Consider the following 19787-nt stretch of genomic DNA (forward strand, 5'->3'; position numbering starts at 1 on the left):
ATTTATGATAGTCACAGAGAGAGAGAGAGAGAGAGAGGCAAAGACAGGCAGAGGGAGAAGCAGTCTCCATGCACCTGGAGCCCGACGTGGGATTCGATCCCAGGTCTCCAGGATCGCGCCCTGGGCCAAAGGCAGGCGCTAAACCGCTGTGCCACCCAGGGATCCCAAGTGTTTGTCATTAATGTACAAATAGTTGTATGAATTTTCAATAAAATATAAACTTGCGAGATTGACAGGAGGTACATCAACATGATAACAGTGGTACATCTTGGATGGCAGGATCACAGGTGGTTCTTAAAATGAAAGGTTGTGATTTAAGTGCCAGGGAATCTATTGGGGGTATCCTAGACCCTTTCATATTGATATTCGTGTGCAAAAGTGCAAATATTCTTGCTCTTGTGGATTTAAAACTAACAAATACATCTAACAAAGGGAAACTTTTATTTTTTTTTTAAGGGAAACTTTTATTTTTATTTTTATTTTTTTAAGGGAAACTTTTAGAAGGAAACAACCCCTCAGGGGCTGGCCTCCCTTCCCTCATCTCATTGAGACATATGAGTTGGCATAAATGCCAATCACTGATTTTTTTTTTCCTGGAGCCTGAGGCAAATCTCACACAGGCATTTACAAATCCATTATTTGAATAATTAAATGTTAATTAAAATTGTTTATTCAACATAACATGAGATAATTGGAGTTATTTTCCTTAACTGACCTCATAATTTTGATGCATGTCCTTCAACCAAAATTCACTGCCAGATAAATATTTAGTAGGTATCCCATTCGGAGATACTGATGCTTACAAAAATTGCAGCCATTCATATCTGGAAAAGAAATGCAGTCTATCCATTCTGGGTGTGACAATGATAAGTAAAACACCAGCTCTTTATCAAGGCATCTCCAAGTGCTCCTATTCTTGGGCTGAGTAGAGGACGCCATTACAGATTCATTAGAAAATAATGAATATTTTCTAACAAATTTCAATTTATTGAGAACCCATCCACAAATATTTCTTGAGCACCTACTGTGTCTCAGGTAATGTTCTTGGTCTGCAGATGTATCAATGAAGAAAATAAAATTATCTTGCCTTGTGGAATGAATATTCAGGGGGAGGATGGAAAAGAAATATGTAATTACATATAATCTATCTGGAGGGGATAAGGGCTAAGCAAATAAATGAGGAGAGGGCTTATGAAGTTGAAATTTTGAGTATGTTGTTCAAGGAAAAAAGCAACAGCTTAACTTACTGAAGTTTAACTTACAAGTGTTAAAATGTATACTTAATTTTTTTTTACAATTAAGAAGTTTGACAGTTGCATATGCTCATGCTACAAGTACCTGAAGCAAGTTCTAGAATATTTCCATGTCCTCATTAAGTTTCTTTTTTCTAGCGCCAATAAATCCTTCTCCCTATTCCCGTAAGCAGGCGCTGTTCTGATTTCTATCACTCTAGCTTAGTTTTGCCTGTTCTTTGACTTTATAGTAAAACTGTACAGTGTTTGTGTGGTGTGTATGAGTGGGTGTGGATGTGTGCTTGCCTTGCTACTTTTGCTCAATATAATGTTGGTAAGATTCTCCAAGTTGTCTAAGTAGCAATAGTTGGTTATTTCACATGGCTGCATAGCATCCAACATGTTTTTCATAATTTTTTTTTGTTTGCTATCCTGTTGATGGACATTTGCATTCTTTCTGTTTTAGGCTTATATATATATAGGACTGCCTTTATCATGGTAAATAAAGTTTTGTGGGTTTTTTTGTAGACTCATGTTTTCAGTTTTCTTGGGTAAATACAACTGGAATTACTTTATCATGGGGTATATGTGTATTTAACTTTACAAGTAACTACCGAATAGTTTTCTAAAAACATCGTTTTAATGCTCTCATTAGCAATACATGAGAATTCCACTTGTTCCACATACATCCTTACAAATATTTGATATTATGTAAAATTTTTATGACAGCTGTAATAAAGCGTAGTGACATTTTGTGGTTTTAATTACGTTTCTCTTATATATAACTAATGAAGTTGAGTATCTTTCCATGTGTTTATTGACCATTTGTTTAAAAAAGGGGATCTGTTTGTTTGTCTAATTTTTATTGTTTTACAATACATTTTATTGTATTTGGCTTTTTTAATTTTTATTTATTTATTTGGGGGAGTAGTGGGAAGGGGCAGGGACAGAGGGAGAGAAAGAATCTCAAGGGCATGGAGCCTGACCTGGTGCTCTATCTCACAACCCTGAGATCATGACCTGATCTGAAACCAAGAGTCAAACGCTTAACAGACTGAGCTACCCTGGCACCCCTAGTTTGGGTTTTACTTTTGAGTTTTGGAAGGTTTTTTTATATATTTTGAATAGGGAGTCTTTGTCAGATATATGCATTATTTTTCTCAGTATGGGGTTTGCCTATTTTAGTGTGTTTTTTTTTTTGTTGAATAGAAAATTTAAATTTGATGAAGCCCATTTTTATCTAAACATTTTCTTAAGACTAGTGCTTTTTTAACTTGTCAAGAAATATTATGTATGTGAAGGTCAAGAAAGTGTTCCATGTTTTCTTCTAGAAGTTTTATGATTGTCAGATTTATGTTTGGGATGTGATTTATGGTGTAAGGCCAAGGCCCCTTTTTCCCATATAGAGAACCATGTGTTCTAGTATGATTTGCTGAAAAGATTTTCCTCTCCCTTTAAAATTACTTAGTGTATTGACGGAACATACATTGGTCTCTTTCTGTTAACTTCTATTCTGTTCCGTTGGCCTTTATTTCTATCCTTATACTAGTATTGCAAGGTCTTGATTACTGTAGCTTTATGGTAAGTCTTTAAGTCAGATAATTGTTTAAGTTTTGTTCTTTTTCAAAATTATTTCAGCTATTCTAGGTCCTTTGCTTTTGAAAATAAATTTTGAGTCACCACGTCAATTTCTTCAAAAATTTCTGATGGAATTTTTATTGGATTGTGTTTGAATCTATGGATAAATATCTCAATGTTGAATTTTTCTGTCCATGAATATGGCTTACCTCTCTTTGTGTTTTCAGGGCTGTGGGAGATCTTTTTCTGCTCTCCAGCATGGCTGCCAGTTTTTAGGGTAACTGCAGAATTCTCTTTGTTCTCCATTCCTGCTCCAGGCTTTCTGTATCTTAGGATCTTTCTCTACCCTGCTGCTCAACCAGCATTGTTCAGAAAACAATTGCCTTATAAAATTTACTAAGAACTAGAGTGGGCTAGAAAGGATTTCTCTCAACTTTCCTGCCATTACCCTAGCTTTTGTGAAAGCACCTCTGTGTACTCCACAGAGACTCTTGGGAAAGATTTGGCAGACAGATGCAATCTCATTCTGTTTTGAGGGCTCTTTGAAATTCTAGTTTATAACCCCAGCCAATGTGTAGGCATTACAACTTACTAAACTTTTGACTAGTTTCTTTTTATCCCATTCTGTGGAAAAATAGTTTCCCCACAACTCTACCATGGACAAAAACAATCATGGACTTCTTTTCCTCCATGAAGGGCTTTTCCTTTTCTGGAATTTACTTCATTTAGATTTCTTGGATCTCAGCTTTCTGACGTTTTATTTGCTTGCTTTTGTTTCTTCTTTTTAACATTGATTTTGTAGCCTACCTGGCTCTTTTTCATTGTTGGGGTGAAAACTATGTTCTTTTTACAGATTTCTACATCCTGACTGTAAACAGATGACCTTGAGCAGGTGTCCGTTGAGTACAGAACTGAATGAAATGAGGGAGATTGGCATGCAGATCTCTGGGGAAGAAAAGTGGAAGGGAATAGGAAGTACAAAGACACATAGGTGTGGGCTTGCTCACTGTGGTGAAAGCATAGTAGGAAAGCCAGTGTGGATGGAGAGTATCGAGGGATGGCAGGAGTTGTTGGAGATGAAGTTGTAAAAGTACATAGAGGTTAATAGGCTCTTCTTGGATTTAGTAAGTACTCCACCTTTTACTTTATGGGAAATTGGTTACTTTTGCAGGTTTTGAACTGAGAAATAACATATTCTGTTGTACATTTAATGTGATTACTCTAGCTGTGTTATTGAGTATAGAAAGAAAAGGCTTCCAAGAACAGAGGCCAGGAAATCAATTTGAAGGCTATTGTAATAATCCAAGTAAGAAATGATGATTGTTGGCTTGAGCTAGTGTGATACCATTACAGATGGTGATAAATGATTGGATCCTAAATGCATTTTGAAGTTACAGTCAACAAAATTTCCTACCATATTAGATGTGAGATGTTAGAGTGAGTGAAGTCAGGGGTGACTGAACAATTTTTTGGCATAAACAACTTGAAGACTTGCCATGATCTGAAATGAGAAACACTGCAGAAGGACTTCATTTGAAGGGAACATCAGGACCTTTGTTTTGGTTATATTAAGTTTAAATCCTCTATTAGACATTCAAGTACTGATGTTAAGGAGGCTGATTGATATATGAGTCTAGAGATCAGGAAAGTATTCTAGAAGTATATATTGGAAGTCAGCATTTGGATGGTAAAGACAGGACATTGGATGAGACCATCTAGAGAGTGAATGGATGAAAAATGCATGATATGAGTAGATTCTGGAAAGGATTGGAGGGAAGAGATTGGGCTCATGCTTTCAAATAGTTCTGCTGTACATAAGAAGGACTAGAGCTGTAAATAAAAGAAAAATAGGCTTACAAAGGGTGTATTTTAATTTGGAGAAATTATCAGTGTTTATTTTTATTTTTTTAATTTTTATCAGTGTTTTTTTAAAAACTGATTATAACTATCTATTAGAGAGAAAATTGTTTCTGTAGAAGAAATAGGGAACAATTGCTGTAGAGATGTCTCTAATTTGGCACAGACTACATAGGCACAGATGTAGGTAGGTGGGTATATGTGGATGGTGGGAGCATTTGGAAATTCTTTTCTAATTCTTCAACATCCCTGTTGAAATAGGAAGAATTATCAGCTGAGAGTGAGAATTGGAGAGGAGGTGTGGGAAGTTTGAAGAAATGGGAAAAAGTTTGGAATACCAGTCTACAAAGGTGGGAGAAAGAACTGACCAAACAAAGAGTATTAGGATTACTTGAAAGCATTAAGGACCAATCTAAAATTAAAGATTTATTTATTTACTTGAGGGGGCTCAGAGGGAGAGGGAGAGAATCTCAAGCAGACTCCCCACTGAGCATGGAGCCTGAGGACATGGGGCTCGATCTCATGACCTGAGCCAAAATCAAGAGTGGAACACTTAACCGACTGAGCTTCCCAGGTACCCTCCAATCTAAAATTATTGATCATAATTTTATTAAGATTTATTTATTTAGAGAACATGAGTGGTATGGAGGGGCATAGAGAGTGGATGGAGAGAAGGGAGCGAGGGAGAGAGAAGCAGACTCCCCACTGAACCCAACAGGGATCTGGATCTCATTACCCCAAGATCATGACCTGATGCTCAAGAGTCCGATGCTTACGTGAAGTGGTTAGTGATCCTCCATGTTCATTTTGGGCATGGAGTATGCAGATAGTTGAGTTTAAGCCATCATGATAAAAAAAAAAAGCCATCATGATGATGAAGATAAGGGGCAAAAGAGTGGTGTGTATACTGGAATGATTATGATGATTGGTCAATATGTGGTTATAGTAGTAGTATATCAGCATTTTTAGAGGCACTCAACAACCTGATTATTCAAATAGCGTACAGTCATTAACATGGTGCTGATCACTTAAGAGACTTTCTGAATTTGGTTTTTCACCATCGGAGTGAAATTCAAAGGCCTTAAAATGGATCGACTCTTTCTTTTAAAGATTGATTGACTGATTTATGATAGACAGAGAGAGAGGCAGAGACACAGGAGGAGGGAGAAGCAGGCTCCATGCCGGGTGCCTGACACGAGACTCGATCTCGGGACTCCAGGGTCGCGCCCAGGGCCAAAGGCAGGCGCTAAACCACTGAGCCACCCAGGGATCCCCTGGATTGACTCTTTCTGATGCCATCCCTGCCTTGAATCAAATGCCTTCCCTTTCACACTAAATTTTACCTATGATGCCTTTCTTAGTATGTTCAGGCTGTATGTTCAAATATATCATAGACTAGGGGGCTTACTAGCAACAGAAACTTACCTCTCACAGTTCTGGAGGCTGGAAGTCTAAGATCATGGTTGGGTTCTGGTGAGGGCCCTTAAGCTGTGGGCTGCTGACTTGTATCCTTACATGGTGGAGAGCAGAGCAAAGGAAGCAAGACCTCACCTACTGTGTGAAGCTTTCCCTGATCACGTCTTCCTGGGGTTCTCCTCCATTCCATTCACTCTTAGAGCAAAGGGAGAGTGTGCATTATAGTGGAAAGAATAAGGTCTCTGAGGCCAGAGAGATGCCTGCAAGGTCTGCAATTTTTGTATCCACACTGCAGCTACAAGACCTTGAGCAAGTCACTTAAGCTTTCTCTCAATTTTCATATTCACACACTTGTGAGAGTAAACCTACTCCTCAGAGTTTGTTGTGGGAGTCAGAGTTGTGGGAGTTAGATAAGACTAACATGCATGAAGATGCTAGCACATAATAAGCACTGAACAGATATTGTGCAAAAGAATGGATCCATTTCTATTAATTTATTTTATAATTGCTTGTCAAATATAAATATTCAAAGCAATAAGCAAATCCTAATTTTATGTGCTATTCGGACTTAGAGAAGGATACAAAATATATATATTTCATGTATGTTGTTTCTGTCTCTTGGCTATTGTGAGTAATGCTGCAGTGAACATGGGTGTGCAGATATCTGAGATCCTGATTGCATTTCCTTTGGATATATACCCAGAAGTGGAATTGCTGGAGCATATGGTAGTTCTATTTTTAATTTTCTGAGGAATTTCCATACTGTTTCCTGTAATGGCTGTACCATCCTTCATCTTTTTTTTTTAAATTAAAAGTATGCAATTCAAAAAATTATATTTTAATTTAAAAGGTATCATTTATATATAACTTACGTATGCCATAACATAGTCAAATGGTACCATTTATAATAATGAGATGCAGAGGGAAAGTGGAGGTATTGTGATTCCCAGTGTTAGAAAAATTTTAATTGTGTTTAGTCTTCCATGGGGAACAATCTCAATAATGCCATTTATCAGAGAAATGTTTGAAATATGAGAATGTATTCTAGAGTTCTCTAGAGACAGACATATGAAAAAAGGAAAAACAAAATCATCCAACTAGTAGAAATTCTCCCAATGGATCTCATGAATTCTTCCACAGATGAGCTCTCATGTAAGAATGCATGAGGCCATTGTAAGAATCAACACTTGTAATATCACTGTCCAAGTTCACCTCTACATTCCCCTGAATAACTGAGATTAAGAAATAGAGTATCAACAGAAATGCCGTAAGATACCTTCCTACCCTTCTTAGTAAATATTTGTCTCTCTTCCCCATAAATAGCCATTATCTTGGTAGTTAATACCATTAACTAGTTTTGTCTGTTTTTGACATTATGCTTGTGTGTGTGTGTGTGTGTGTGTGTGTGTGGTGTCAGAATGACATTATTACATGTTCATACAGTGTTTACTACTTTGCACTTATCTTTTTTTGCTCATTCTTGTATTCCAATTTTCATCTATTTATTACATATACCATGGATTCATCTATTTTCGGCTGATGTATAGTATTCCATCAATTACTATATCAAGATTTTTCCCCTTTTGGGTTGTATCCAGTTCGGGGCCATTACAATTATGCTTCTGTTCATCTGCTGTCATGTCTTCTATATGGTAAACTGCAATGGTGTTTCAACAAATGATTTCAGATGCTAAAAAAAGTGTTTTTATGTAATCCTTTGTACATGTCTTGGTACATATGTACACCCATTTCTCTTAGCTCTACATTTAGGACTAAAATTGCCAGATCCTGGAATACCTTCAGTAGATACTAACTAGAGGTTTTCCAAAGTTCGTGTGCCATTGAACCTGTTATAGCAGTGCGTGAGAATTCTAGTTGCTCTATGTTGTTGCTAACAGTTGATATTGACTATCTTTTTTAATTGCAGCTATTCTGATGACTGTATAGTGGTATCCTGTTGTAGTTTGAATCTCAGTTTTCATGACAAAAGATATTGAACAGCTTTCCATATGTTTATTGTCAATCTAAATATTTTTCGAAATGCCTGTTCAATTCTTTTGCTCATTTCCCTTTTGAGTTTGATTTTTAATGTTGATTTGTAAGAGCATTTGTGTATCTTGTAAACGAATCTTGTCAGATGTGTTAGAAATGTTGTTTTCATTACTGTAGAGTGCCTTTTCATATCCCCGTTAATAAATTTTGATGAAAGTTCAATTTGTGAATATCTTTCTACTAGTGTTTTATAATCTTCATAAATCTTTGAATACCTCGAGTTCACAAAGATGATTTCCCATATATGTATATATTTTCGTGTGTGTGAAGACTTGTTTTACTTTTCATGCTGTAAAACATATGGAATTGATGATCATGTGTAGTTTTAGGTAAAGATAAAGATTTCTTTTTTCTAAGTATATATCAAATTGTCCCAGAAATATTCATTGAAAAAACAATGACTTTTAGACTGCCTTGCATTGATCTCTGTGTCCTAAATAACTACAATGTATGTGTGTGTTTTGGTTTCTCCTTTTTAGCCAATGTGTCCTTAGGCCAAATACACACTTCTCATTATTCTAGCTTTAAAATATCTTTATAGACAATAGTGTACCTCATCCAGTAGTCGTCTTCTTTTAAGGTTGCTTTGCCTATGCTTGTCTCTTTGCATTTCCATATAAATTGTAGAATCAACTTGTCAATTTTGTAAATATTTTCAAGGGGATTTTGATTCAAGTTGCATTGAATCTATAAATCAATTTGTGGATAAATGGTATTGTCATAACCTATAAACATATTTGTATATATTTTTTGATATTTAGTCCTTTTAAAATATTTCCTTAGTAATATTTCACTTTTCTGTATAAAGGTCAGTCATATACTTTGCTAAATTTATTCCTAGATACTTGATGTTTAATGCCTTTAATGGTATTTAAAAATTCTAACTGTTGGTCTTAGTATGGAAATAAAAATGATTTTTATGATTTTCTATCCAGCCACTTAGCAAAATTTACTTATTACTACTAAGTATTTAAATATTTTTTTCATGTTGCACTGTCCAGAGTTTGTGTTGATAAACAGAAGTGGCAATTGCAGTTGTCCTTTTCCCATTTGTGATCTTAGGAGGGAACACTTTCGACATTTGACTATAATATACTCTGTTTGCTGGAAGACTTGGTAGATATTTTACCATTTTAAAGATAGTTTCTTTTTTTTAAGATTTTATTTATTTATTCATGAGAGACACCGAGAGAGAGAGAGAGAGAGAGACAGAGAGACAGAGACAGAGACAGAGACGCAGAAACACAGGCAGAGGGAGAAGCAGGCTCCATGCAGGGAGCCTGACGTGGGACTTGATCCCGGGTCTCCAGCATCACGCCCTGGGCTGAAGGTGGCGCCAAACCACTGAGCCACCCGGGCAGCCCGAAGATATTTTCTCTTATTCTTAGTCTGTTAAGAGTGTTTTTTTCCATGAATGAGTGTTGAATTCTAGCATGTTTGTTCCTGAATATATTGATATGATCATATTATTTTCCCTTTCTATGTTAATGGAATAATTTATGTTGATATTACAACTTTAAATCAACTTACCTTCTTAGGATAACTCAACTTCAGTTTGCTTGTATTTTATACCTTTTATATAATACTGCATTTTTTGTATTCAGGATTTTTGCATTTTTGATTGAGAGACTGCCCTATAATTTTGTTGTTGTTGTCGTAAAATGTTCTATCAGAGTAATGCTGACTTCGTTAAATGAATCGAAAAATATTTCTTTTCTAATCTCTGAAAAAATGTGTGTAATTCCATGCTGTTATTTCCATAAAAGTTTAGAAAATTAACTAGTGGGCGCCTGGGTGGCTCAGTGGTTGAGCATCTGCCTTTGGCTCAGGTCATGATCCCGGGGTCCTGGGATCAAGTCCCACATCGGGCTCCCCGTTGGGGAGCCTGCTTCTCCCTCTCCCTGTGTCTCTCATGAATAAGTAAATAAATAAATCTTAAAAAAAAAAGAAAATTAACTGTTAAAGTCATCCTAGTGTGACATTTTCTCTCTTCTTTTTAAAAATTTTTAAAAATATTTTATTTATTTATTCATGAGAGAGAGAGAGAGAGAGAGAGAGAGGCAGAGACACAGGCCGAGGGAGAAGCAGGCTCCATGCAGAAGCCTGATGTGGGACTTGATCCTGGGTCTCCAGGATCACACCCTGGGCTGAAAGCAGGCGCTAAACCGCTGAGCCACCCAGGGATCCCTTTTCTCTCTTCTTTTGTTAGTTTTGGTTTATTAAGATTTTCTAGGATTGTATTCTTTTTTCTTTAAGATTTTTAAAATTTATTTGAGAGACAGTGTGAAGAAGCAGGGGGAGGGGCAGAGGGAGAAGGAGAGAAATCCTCAAGCGACTCCCCACTGAGCACAGAGCCCAATGCAGGGCTCAATCCCAGGACCTTGAGATCGCAACCTGAGCTGAAATCAAGAGTCAGATGCTTAACTGACTGAGACACCTCAGTGCCCTGGAATGTATTATTTTAATATAAATTTTTATATTTTCATAAAGTGTATACTAATATATTTTAACTTTTATTGTCTATAGAACCCGGGATGATCTTCCCTCTTTTCATTAACAACATTGCTCATTCTTGCCTACTCCATTTTTCTTTTTTTTTTTTTTTTTAATTTTTTTTTTCTTTATTTATTTATGATAGTCACAGAGAGAGAGAGAGAGAGAGAGAGAGGCAGAGACACAGGCAGAGGGAGAAGCAGGCTCCATGCACCGGGAGCCCGACGTGGGATTCGATCCCGGGTCTCCAGGATCGCGCCCTGGGCCAAAGGCAGGCGCCAAACCCCTGCGCCACCCAGGGATCCCTCCATTTTTCTTAAGCAATCTTATTTTGGATTTTTCACTTGTGTTACTCTTTTCCAAGTATCAACTTTTGGTTTTGCTAATTCTCTTTTTTTGTACATTGTTTTCTATGCCATTGATTTTTCTTTCATCTTTCTTTCTTTATCTGGTTTTGTTTTCTTTATCTTGAGACTGATCCTTATTTAGTTTAAGCCTTTCTTTTCTGGTACATGTATTTATGAGTTGAGAGGTGAACTACTACAGTAAACACACATTATCAATTGTCACTTGAGTTTAAACATAGTGTGACAGCCAACCTTCATTGGATTAATGGTACTGGCTGTTTAGTAATATAATACATAATTGCTGTTGGAAAAATGTCAGTGATTCCATGAGAAATGAGGAGCCATAAGGTTTTGAGAGGTAAGAAATATGATAAGAGTCATAGTTTGGGAATATTAATCTAGCCCTTTTGGGAAAGGTGAATCAGCAAAGAGAGAAACAAGAGATACAAATAATTTAAGAAGTTACTCAATTATTTAAGGAGAGAGATGAGTTAGTGTGGCAGCACTCAGGACAGATAGGTGGGGAAAATTACAGGAAACATCTTGGATGCAGGGCAGGGAGTATGTGAATTGTTTGTTTTTTATGTTGTTGGTTTAGTCTAGCTACATCCTTTTTCAAAATTTTAGAAAAAGTGACTAAGAAAAGGGGAATCTTTAGTGAACAGAGAATGCAGTATGCAACGTAGCACAGGAAAAACGTAATCCAGTGTGATGACATTATCTGTTAATTAGAAAGTAAAGAATGTGACTTCTCCAAAATATTCATGTTGATTGTGTCTATGAAAAGTTTAAAATAACTTATTGATGGGACTGATTTTGTCACACAATGAATCACTTAGTGGAATAATAATCATCAAATAAATTAGGTAACTCAACTAGCACAGTCTGCATGCATCCTGTTTGTAATTTTTCAGGAAAACTTTACCCGCACATCTAAAAATGTGAACGATCATACATTAGAATCAATCACGAAAAGAGCATCTGAATTCTCTGTAGTCCATCCATCCTTCTCTCTGCCTGTATTATCTTGACTTACTTGCTTTATAGCATTTATTGCAAAATGACATAATCCTCACTCATTTTCTGTTTGTTTCTCTAGAATATTTATCTCTGAGGGAAAGGTATTTTTTTGTATCGTTTTTCTCATATCCCACCACATTTAGTGATGTGCAGTGCTTTCAAAATAAATACCTACTGAATGAATGATTAAATGATAGGGTGGATTTGTAAACTGTGTCTACCACATTATCATCAAAACTTCCAGAAGGTGAAATGAATGGTTTAGACTCCTAGAGGGCGAGGATGTGTTTTATGTACAGTTATGCTACCCTAAATTTTATATTGTTCTTCCAATCTGAAGAGAACAAAAGAATGCTACCCATGATGTATTGTTTCAGATATCTCAGGAGCAGATTCCAAAATTTATTTTGACCTGGTTAAAATACACCAAGAAAGGTAAAATTTCTCAGATGCGGTGTTCCAGGTGCAGAGGAGACAACTGCCCAGGACAGATGAGGTACCTGCTTTTGGTACCTTTGTTGTCTCTAATCTTTATTGTCTTTCCAGCCCTCATTAACTGACAATATATCTCTGTCCCTCACTTCTCTGTGTCTAGCACATAGTAGGCACTTGGTAAATATGGCCTAACTGAATCCCATTAAAACTAGTCTCCACATACAGTCATGGTCATAGCTCAGATATTTTGCTATTTACCATCTGACCTTTGCATTTCCTACAGTCAGCCTGTTTACCTCCCTTTTAACACACTTTAATCAAAGTGACTTACATTCTGATCCATGTACATTTTTGTGCAATTCTACAATCCTTTTATATCCAAACAGTGCCCAGCATCAGAGCCTACATAAGTGCTGTTTTTTGTTGTTGTTGTTTTGTATTGGGGTTTTTTGGGGGGGCCTTTCCCTAGCTAAGTAGTGCTTCTGCCCAGATCTGAACTCCACAGTATTTGTGCCTCCTCGGTGCCCTGTATAGAGGTATTTGTGTACAAATTTGGTTCACATATTAGATTATAATAAGCCCCCAGAGGGCAGGGCCCACATTCAACACCGGTTTATATTCCCTAAAGTGCCTATAAGTGAACTTTGAAGAATTGTTGGCTAATTGGGTAAATGGCCTGTTCAGATAGGAGGCACGAATCTTCTCATAAGCTTATTTCTCATACATTCTTCTGACTGGTTGTGTCCAATTCAGAGCTAAGTAGGCGAACTTATTAAATTGTAATCACTTGGTTGAACAAAAGCTGACTTCATAAATCATACTTTAATAGCCTGTCTACAATTTCTTTAGGGTTTTGCAGCTGTGTGGTAATGCTTGTTTAGCCAGTAAGTTCAATTATTTGAAATTATACAGCCTTTACTACTAAAAGGTGGTAAACAGCCTTTTTGCTGTGGGTCACAAAGTCTCATTTCAGGGACTTCTGTGTGGAAGTTTCTGGGATGCCACTGGATTTAATGCCGTTCTCCATACACACTGATACTGGAGAAATCATTTGGGAATTTCCTACTCTTTAATCTTATACCCAGCCTGATGTTTTGTTGTCCATGTAAAAGAAAGTGGGTGTGGGCATGTTTTTTTTTTTTTTTCCCAATATAGGCCTCCGTATTTTAGGCGTGCAATCATATTTCAGATCTTTCTAATCTGTTTTATCATGGATTCACTCCTTGGCAGATTTCTAACTCCCCTAAATACTATGTATCTATTTCTTTATCAGATTTGAGATTTTAAGGAATGCTTTTTTATAAAGTGAATGAGAGCATATAGGGGAAATAAAACCATAGGATTTAAAAATAACCATAGAATTTATCTTATAAGCCCAAATTCTATTTGATAACTTTGAACAAGGGCATATGTCTTTACCTCTCCTCCTCTTCTGCTGGGCTTATTTGTTGTAAACTCTTAGAAAGGAATGTCTTAAGAAAAATCCCCGTCCTTAGGTCAAGGCAATTCTAGGTCAAACACTCAAGCAAACAAACAGAAAATGAAGTCAGAATTTTAGCTCTTTGGTCATTAGGTCACTAGAATGTTTTCTGGAGTAATTAAATCATCTACTTAAAAGAAAATTGGTGAATGCAATTTATTCTAATCAAGGAGTTTGAGTCCAGGGGATACCACTATGTCTAAAATGTAAATATGTGGATAGAAACTAGCTTTGAGTTTTTAGAAAATTGTTGAATTAATTTTCCCTATGAGGTTCCAGTCCCTAGATATCTGGCCATGGGGCTTTGCTTGGAAAGTAGATCTGCGACCATGAGGTCATAATTCGCCTGTTCTTGCCCCTTCATCCTTTCTATTCCCAGCAAGTGGGCTGAAGTCAGCTGACTTTTGTATGCAGGTCAGACCTCAGTGGCTGGGATGCTCTAGTTTACTCTTAAACATTAAGATAAGGACATAGTTATGCTGCTGTTGATGTAAATGACAGTACCTGATACCAGAAGTGCACACTGGCTCTCCTGGTAAAAAGAAGAAAACACTAAATTCTTGGTAATACCTCCCACTTTTTTTTTAAAGATTTTATTTATTTATTCCTGAGAGACACAGAGAGAGAGAAGCAGAGACATAGGCGGAGGGAGAAACAGGCTCCACACAGGGAGCCAGATGCGGGACTCCATCCCAGGACCCCAGGAGCATGCCCTGAGCCGAAGGCAGACACCTAACCACTGAGCCACCCAGGTGTCCCTATATCCTACTTTTCTTTACCATCAACATAAACCATGTGTTATGTAGAGAGGTAGCAAATTATATCCATTTTAGTAGATGTGAAGTGGTATCTCACTGAAGTTCTGATTTGTTTCTTTAATGGCTAAAGATCTAGAGCATCTTTTCATGTGTTTATTGGCCATTTCTTGGGATAAATGTATTCAAAAATTTTCTTATTGTCTAATAGCTTATTTTTATTTTCAATGTTTAGCTAAGAGTTCTTTACGTCATGGGTACTATATACACTTATCAGTTGTATTTTTTCAAATATTTTCTCTCATTCTGTTGTCTTTTTCACTTTCTTAATTGTATCCTTTGAAGCAAATATTTTTAACTTTCAGATGTCTACTTTGTTTTTTGTTGGCTGTGATTTTGTAATCATATAAGTCATTTATACCTGTATTTACTTCTAAAAGTTTTATAGATTCAGCTATATGTTACTTATATTAGGTCTTTGATCCATTCTGATTTAATTTTTAAAAAAGATTTATTTATTCATGAGAGACACAGAGAGAGAAGAGGCAGAGACATAGGCAGAGGAAGAAACAGACTCCCCAGAGGGAGCCTGATGCGGGACTTGATCCTAGATCCCAGGTTCATACCCTGAGCCGGAGGCAGACCCTCAACCGTTGAGCCACCCAGGCATCCCACGATCTAATTTTTGTATATAGTGTGAGGTAAGGGTCCAACCTCATTTTTCATATTGATATGCAGTTGTCAATCGGAGGAGGACAAACATTATATGGTCTCATTCATTTGGGGAATATAAAAAATAGTGAGAGGGAATAAAGGGGAAAGGAGAAAAAATGAGTGGGAAATATCAGAAAGGGAGACAGAATATGAGAGACTCCTAACTCTGGGAAATGAACAAGGGTTGGTGGAAGAGGAGGCGGGTGGGAGGATGGGGTGACTGGGTGATGGGCACTGAGGGGGGCACTTGATGGGATGAGCACTGGGTGTTATTCTATATGCTGGCAAATTGAACACCAATAAAAAAAAGATATGCAGTTGTCATAGCACTCCTTGTTGAAGCAATTATTCTCTCCCCATTGAATTATCTTGGAATTGTTGAAAATCAATTTAACATAAATGTGACAGTTTGTTTCTGGATTGTAAATTTTATTACATTGACCTATGTATTTATGTATATCAAGATACCCAGATATAGATATATACCTCCTTTCACAAATACCACGATATCTTGATTATCCATCTTTGTAGTAAGTCTTGAAATTAGGAAGTATGAGGCCTCTAAATTGGTTCTTTTTTTATTCAATCATATTTTGGCTATTTTGAGTTCCTTTGAGTTTCCGAATGAATTTTATGATCCACTTGTCACTTTCTATAAAGTATCTCACTTAGATTTTGATAAGGATTTTGTTAAAATTGAAGATCAATTCAAGAAGTATTGCTATCTTAAGTCTTCTGACCCATGATAAGTCTTACACTTTATTAAACTTGTTTTTAGGTATTCTTTTTTTATGCTGTTGTAAATGAAATTTTCTTAATTTTTCCATTTTTTTACTAGTTCATAGAAATACAATTGATTTTCTTGCATTGATCTTGTTTCTTGCAGTCTTGCTGAGTTTATTAGCTTCAACTTTGATTTCTAAGAATGTTCTATATACAACTATGTACTATTTGTAAACAAAGATAAGCTTAATTACTTCTTTCAAATATGGATGCTTTGTTTCTTTTTCCTTTCTTCATTTCACTGGCTGTAATCTCCAGTATGATGTTGACTAGAGATGGTGGCCGCAAACATCTTGTTCAAAAATTTAGGGAGACATTTTTCACAATTAAGTGTCATGTTAGGGACACCTGGGTGGTTCAGTAGTTGAGCGTCTGCCTTTGGCTCAGGTTGTGACCCTGGAGTCCTGGATCGAGTCCCGCATTTCCCTCTGCCTATGTCTCTAGCTCTCTCTCTGTGTCTTTCATGAATACCTACATAATTTTTTTTTTAAAGCACCATGTTATATTTGAATTTTTCACAGATGACTTTTATTAGATCGAGGAAGTTCTTGTTGTATTTCTACTTTATTTATGTTTATTATGAGAAAGTTGGGTTGTGTCAAATATTTTTGAGTATTTACTGAGATGGTATGGGTTTTGTTCTTTATTCTTTCAGTATTCTGTATTACACTGCTTGATTTGGGGGTATTAAACAACTTGGATTCCTGAGTTAAATCTCACTTGGTCATTATTGGTCATTAACCCCCCCTTTTTTTTTTATTACTGCTGAATTTGGTTTTTTATTTTTTTAAACATTTATTCAAAAGGGATATTTTTCTGTACTTGTGATGTGTTTGTCTGAATTTTGTAAAAGGGCGTTATGGACTAAATGCTACCCCCAAAACTCCCCGTTTTGTGATGGTACTTGGAGGGTGAAGCCTTTGGGAGATAATTAGGATTAGATGAAGTTATGAAGGCGGAGCCCTCATGAAGAGTATTAGTCCCCTTGTAAGAATCACTAGAGAGCTTGCTTCCTCTCTCTGCTCTGCCGTGTGAGGGTACAGTGAGAAGTTGCTGGTCTGTAAGTCTGAAGAGGGATCTCACCAGAACCCACGTGGGCTGGCATCTTGATCTTGGACTTCAAGCCTCCAGAATTTAAGAAATTTTTGTTGTTTATAATCCACCTAGCCTATGGTATTTTTGCTCATAGCAGCTAGAGTGGACAGAGTAAAGAAGGATTCCATACTCCTCTAGTTTTATATTTTTTTAAGATTTTATTTATTTATTCATGAGAGACACAGAGAGGCAGAGACACAGGCAGAGGGAGAAGCAGGCTCCACGCAGGGAGCGCGACGGGGGACTCGATCCCGGGTCTCCAGGATCACACCCTGGGCCGAAGGTGGCGCTAAACCGCTGAGCCACCCATGCTGCCCTAGTTTTATATTTTTTTAATATTTTATTTATTTCTTCATGAGAGACACAGAGGGAAACAGAGACACAGGCAGAGGGAGAGGCAGGCTTCCTGGGGGAGCTTAATGTAGGACTTAATCCCAGGACCCGAGGATCACAGCGTGAGCCCAAGGCAGACTCTCAACCACTGAGCCACGCAGGTGCCCCACTCCTCTAGTTTTTGAAAGATTGGTATTATTATTTTAATGTTTGGTAGAATTTACCAGTGATACATCCTGGGTCTGGGTTTTTCTGTGTTGTAATTTAGCTGATTTTAATTTGCATATCACTTTTGGCCATCTGAATACAATGTTCCTTCTGGTATCTACTGTTGTCACCCTTACTGACATGACATTTGTATGGACAAAGATTCTTGTCTTAATTTTCTGTTGTTTCAGATGGGGTCAGATTATAATATTTAATAAGATTTACTCCAGACTTAGACATAACATATCTGAATTATTATCTGTAAAACTGTCTTAAAACTGTAAATTAGATAAATTCATCTATTACTGTATGATCCAAACACTAGCTTTTTCTTGTTCGAAGCTTTCCATTTTAGAATGGATCTAGTTTTACTTCTGCAAAACGAAAAGGGTTGTCAGTTGTTTCCTCAACCCCAGAACAAAGGAGCTCTCTCAAAGGGGAAATTCATGTCTGTTTCTAGAGAAAGAATAAAAAAAACAAACACACTTTTATGTCTTATTGTTTTCGATCCCCTTTAAAAAAATTTAAATTGAAATATAGCAGACATATGTTCTCTTTCAGCTGTATAACATAGTGGCTGGACAATTCTGTACATTATGCAGTGCTTACCACTATAAGTATAGTTACCATGTGTCATTATACAAAATTACTGAAATATTATGATAGTATTTCCTATGCCGTACTTTTCATCTCTGTGATTTATTTTATAACTGGAAGTTTGTACCTCTGAATCCCCTTCACCTATTTTGTGTATATCCCCCACATTTCCTCTCCCCTCTGGCAACCACCAGTTTTCTATATTCAAGAGTCTGTTTGTCTTTTTTGTTTTTGTTTTTAGATTCCATGTATAAGTGAAATCATATGGTATTTGATTTTCTCTGGCTTATTTCACATAGCATAATACCCTGTAGGTTCATTCATATTGTCACATATGGCAGGATCTTTTTTATGGCTGCACAATATTAAATTGTATATATATATAACACATCTTCTTTATCCATTCATCTATCAATGGACACTTAGATTGCTTCCATAATGTGGCTATTGTAAATAATGCTGCAATAAAATAGTTCTGTACAATTAAAATAGTAATTTCAATCATCTAGATAAAGAATAAGAGTTCTATCATTCCAGGGTAGTACTTTGTATAATATCAATTTAAATCTTACCACCGTTAAGTGTGTAGAAAAAGAAGGAATCTTAGAAACATTTAGAAAACCAATAATTAGATCAACTGCTGCTTTTGTTAACTAAAATCTTGTGATTTATATCAGGGACTTACTAGAAGTCACTATATACATTTGCATATACTCACACAGACACACGCAGACTCTTAATCTAGCATATTAGAGATGTTCTTCATGCTTGTGTTTCAAAGAGTATTTGATGGTGAAAGAAAGGGTGCAAATAATGGAATCCGACTCTTGTTCCCTAAAGTTAGCTAACCTTCCTATAATCAGATAGTTAATAATGGATTGGAATCCAGGTCACTCTGATCCCAAAGTATATACTGCTTCCTGTTGTTGGCCATGCTGAAAATGAGTTTGGAGATCTATACTTCGGTTCTTGATATATGTAGTCTTTAATTAGAATGTTATGTAAGCATCTAGAAGACTTACTAATTTTTGTCTTGGCCTATCTTTATCATGGTATCTTATCCAGCATTAGCTCTTGATTTTACAAAATGTTATGGTGATTAATTTTGCTTGTTTCCAACTTAAAGGTTTCCTAATGTATTAGTTTGCCATAGTTACCATAACAGAGTACCTCAGACTGGATGGCCTAAACAATAGAAATTTAGTTTTTTACAGTCTGGAAGGCTGGAAGTCCAAAATCAGGGTGGTGGCAAGGAATGGTTTTGAGGGCTTTGAAGGAAAGATCTGTTCCAGGCCCTTTCCTTGGCTTTTAGTTGACTGTCTTGATTACATCGATAAAGACCCTGTCTCCTGAATCTGAAACTAATGATGTATCATATGTTGGCTAATTGAAT

The 19787-nt window shown here is 36.5% G+C and overlaps 1 long non-coding RNA gene across 1 annotated transcript in view; it reads left to right on the forward strand.

The window, feature by feature from the left end:
• LOC140627299 (uncharacterized) overlaps positions 1-19787 on the forward strand; it is a 156872-nt gene that overhangs the window by 43381 nt on the left and 93704 nt on the right. The gene's annotated exons all lie outside the window — the stretch shown is intronic.

The sequence above is a fragment of the Canis lupus genome, chromosome X (genome assembly GCF_048164855.1).
Source record: "Canis lupus baileyi chromosome X, mCanLup2.hap1, whole genome shotgun sequence".
Taxonomy (NCBI): domain Eukaryota; kingdom Metazoa; phylum Chordata; class Mammalia; order Carnivora; family Canidae; genus Canis; species Canis lupus.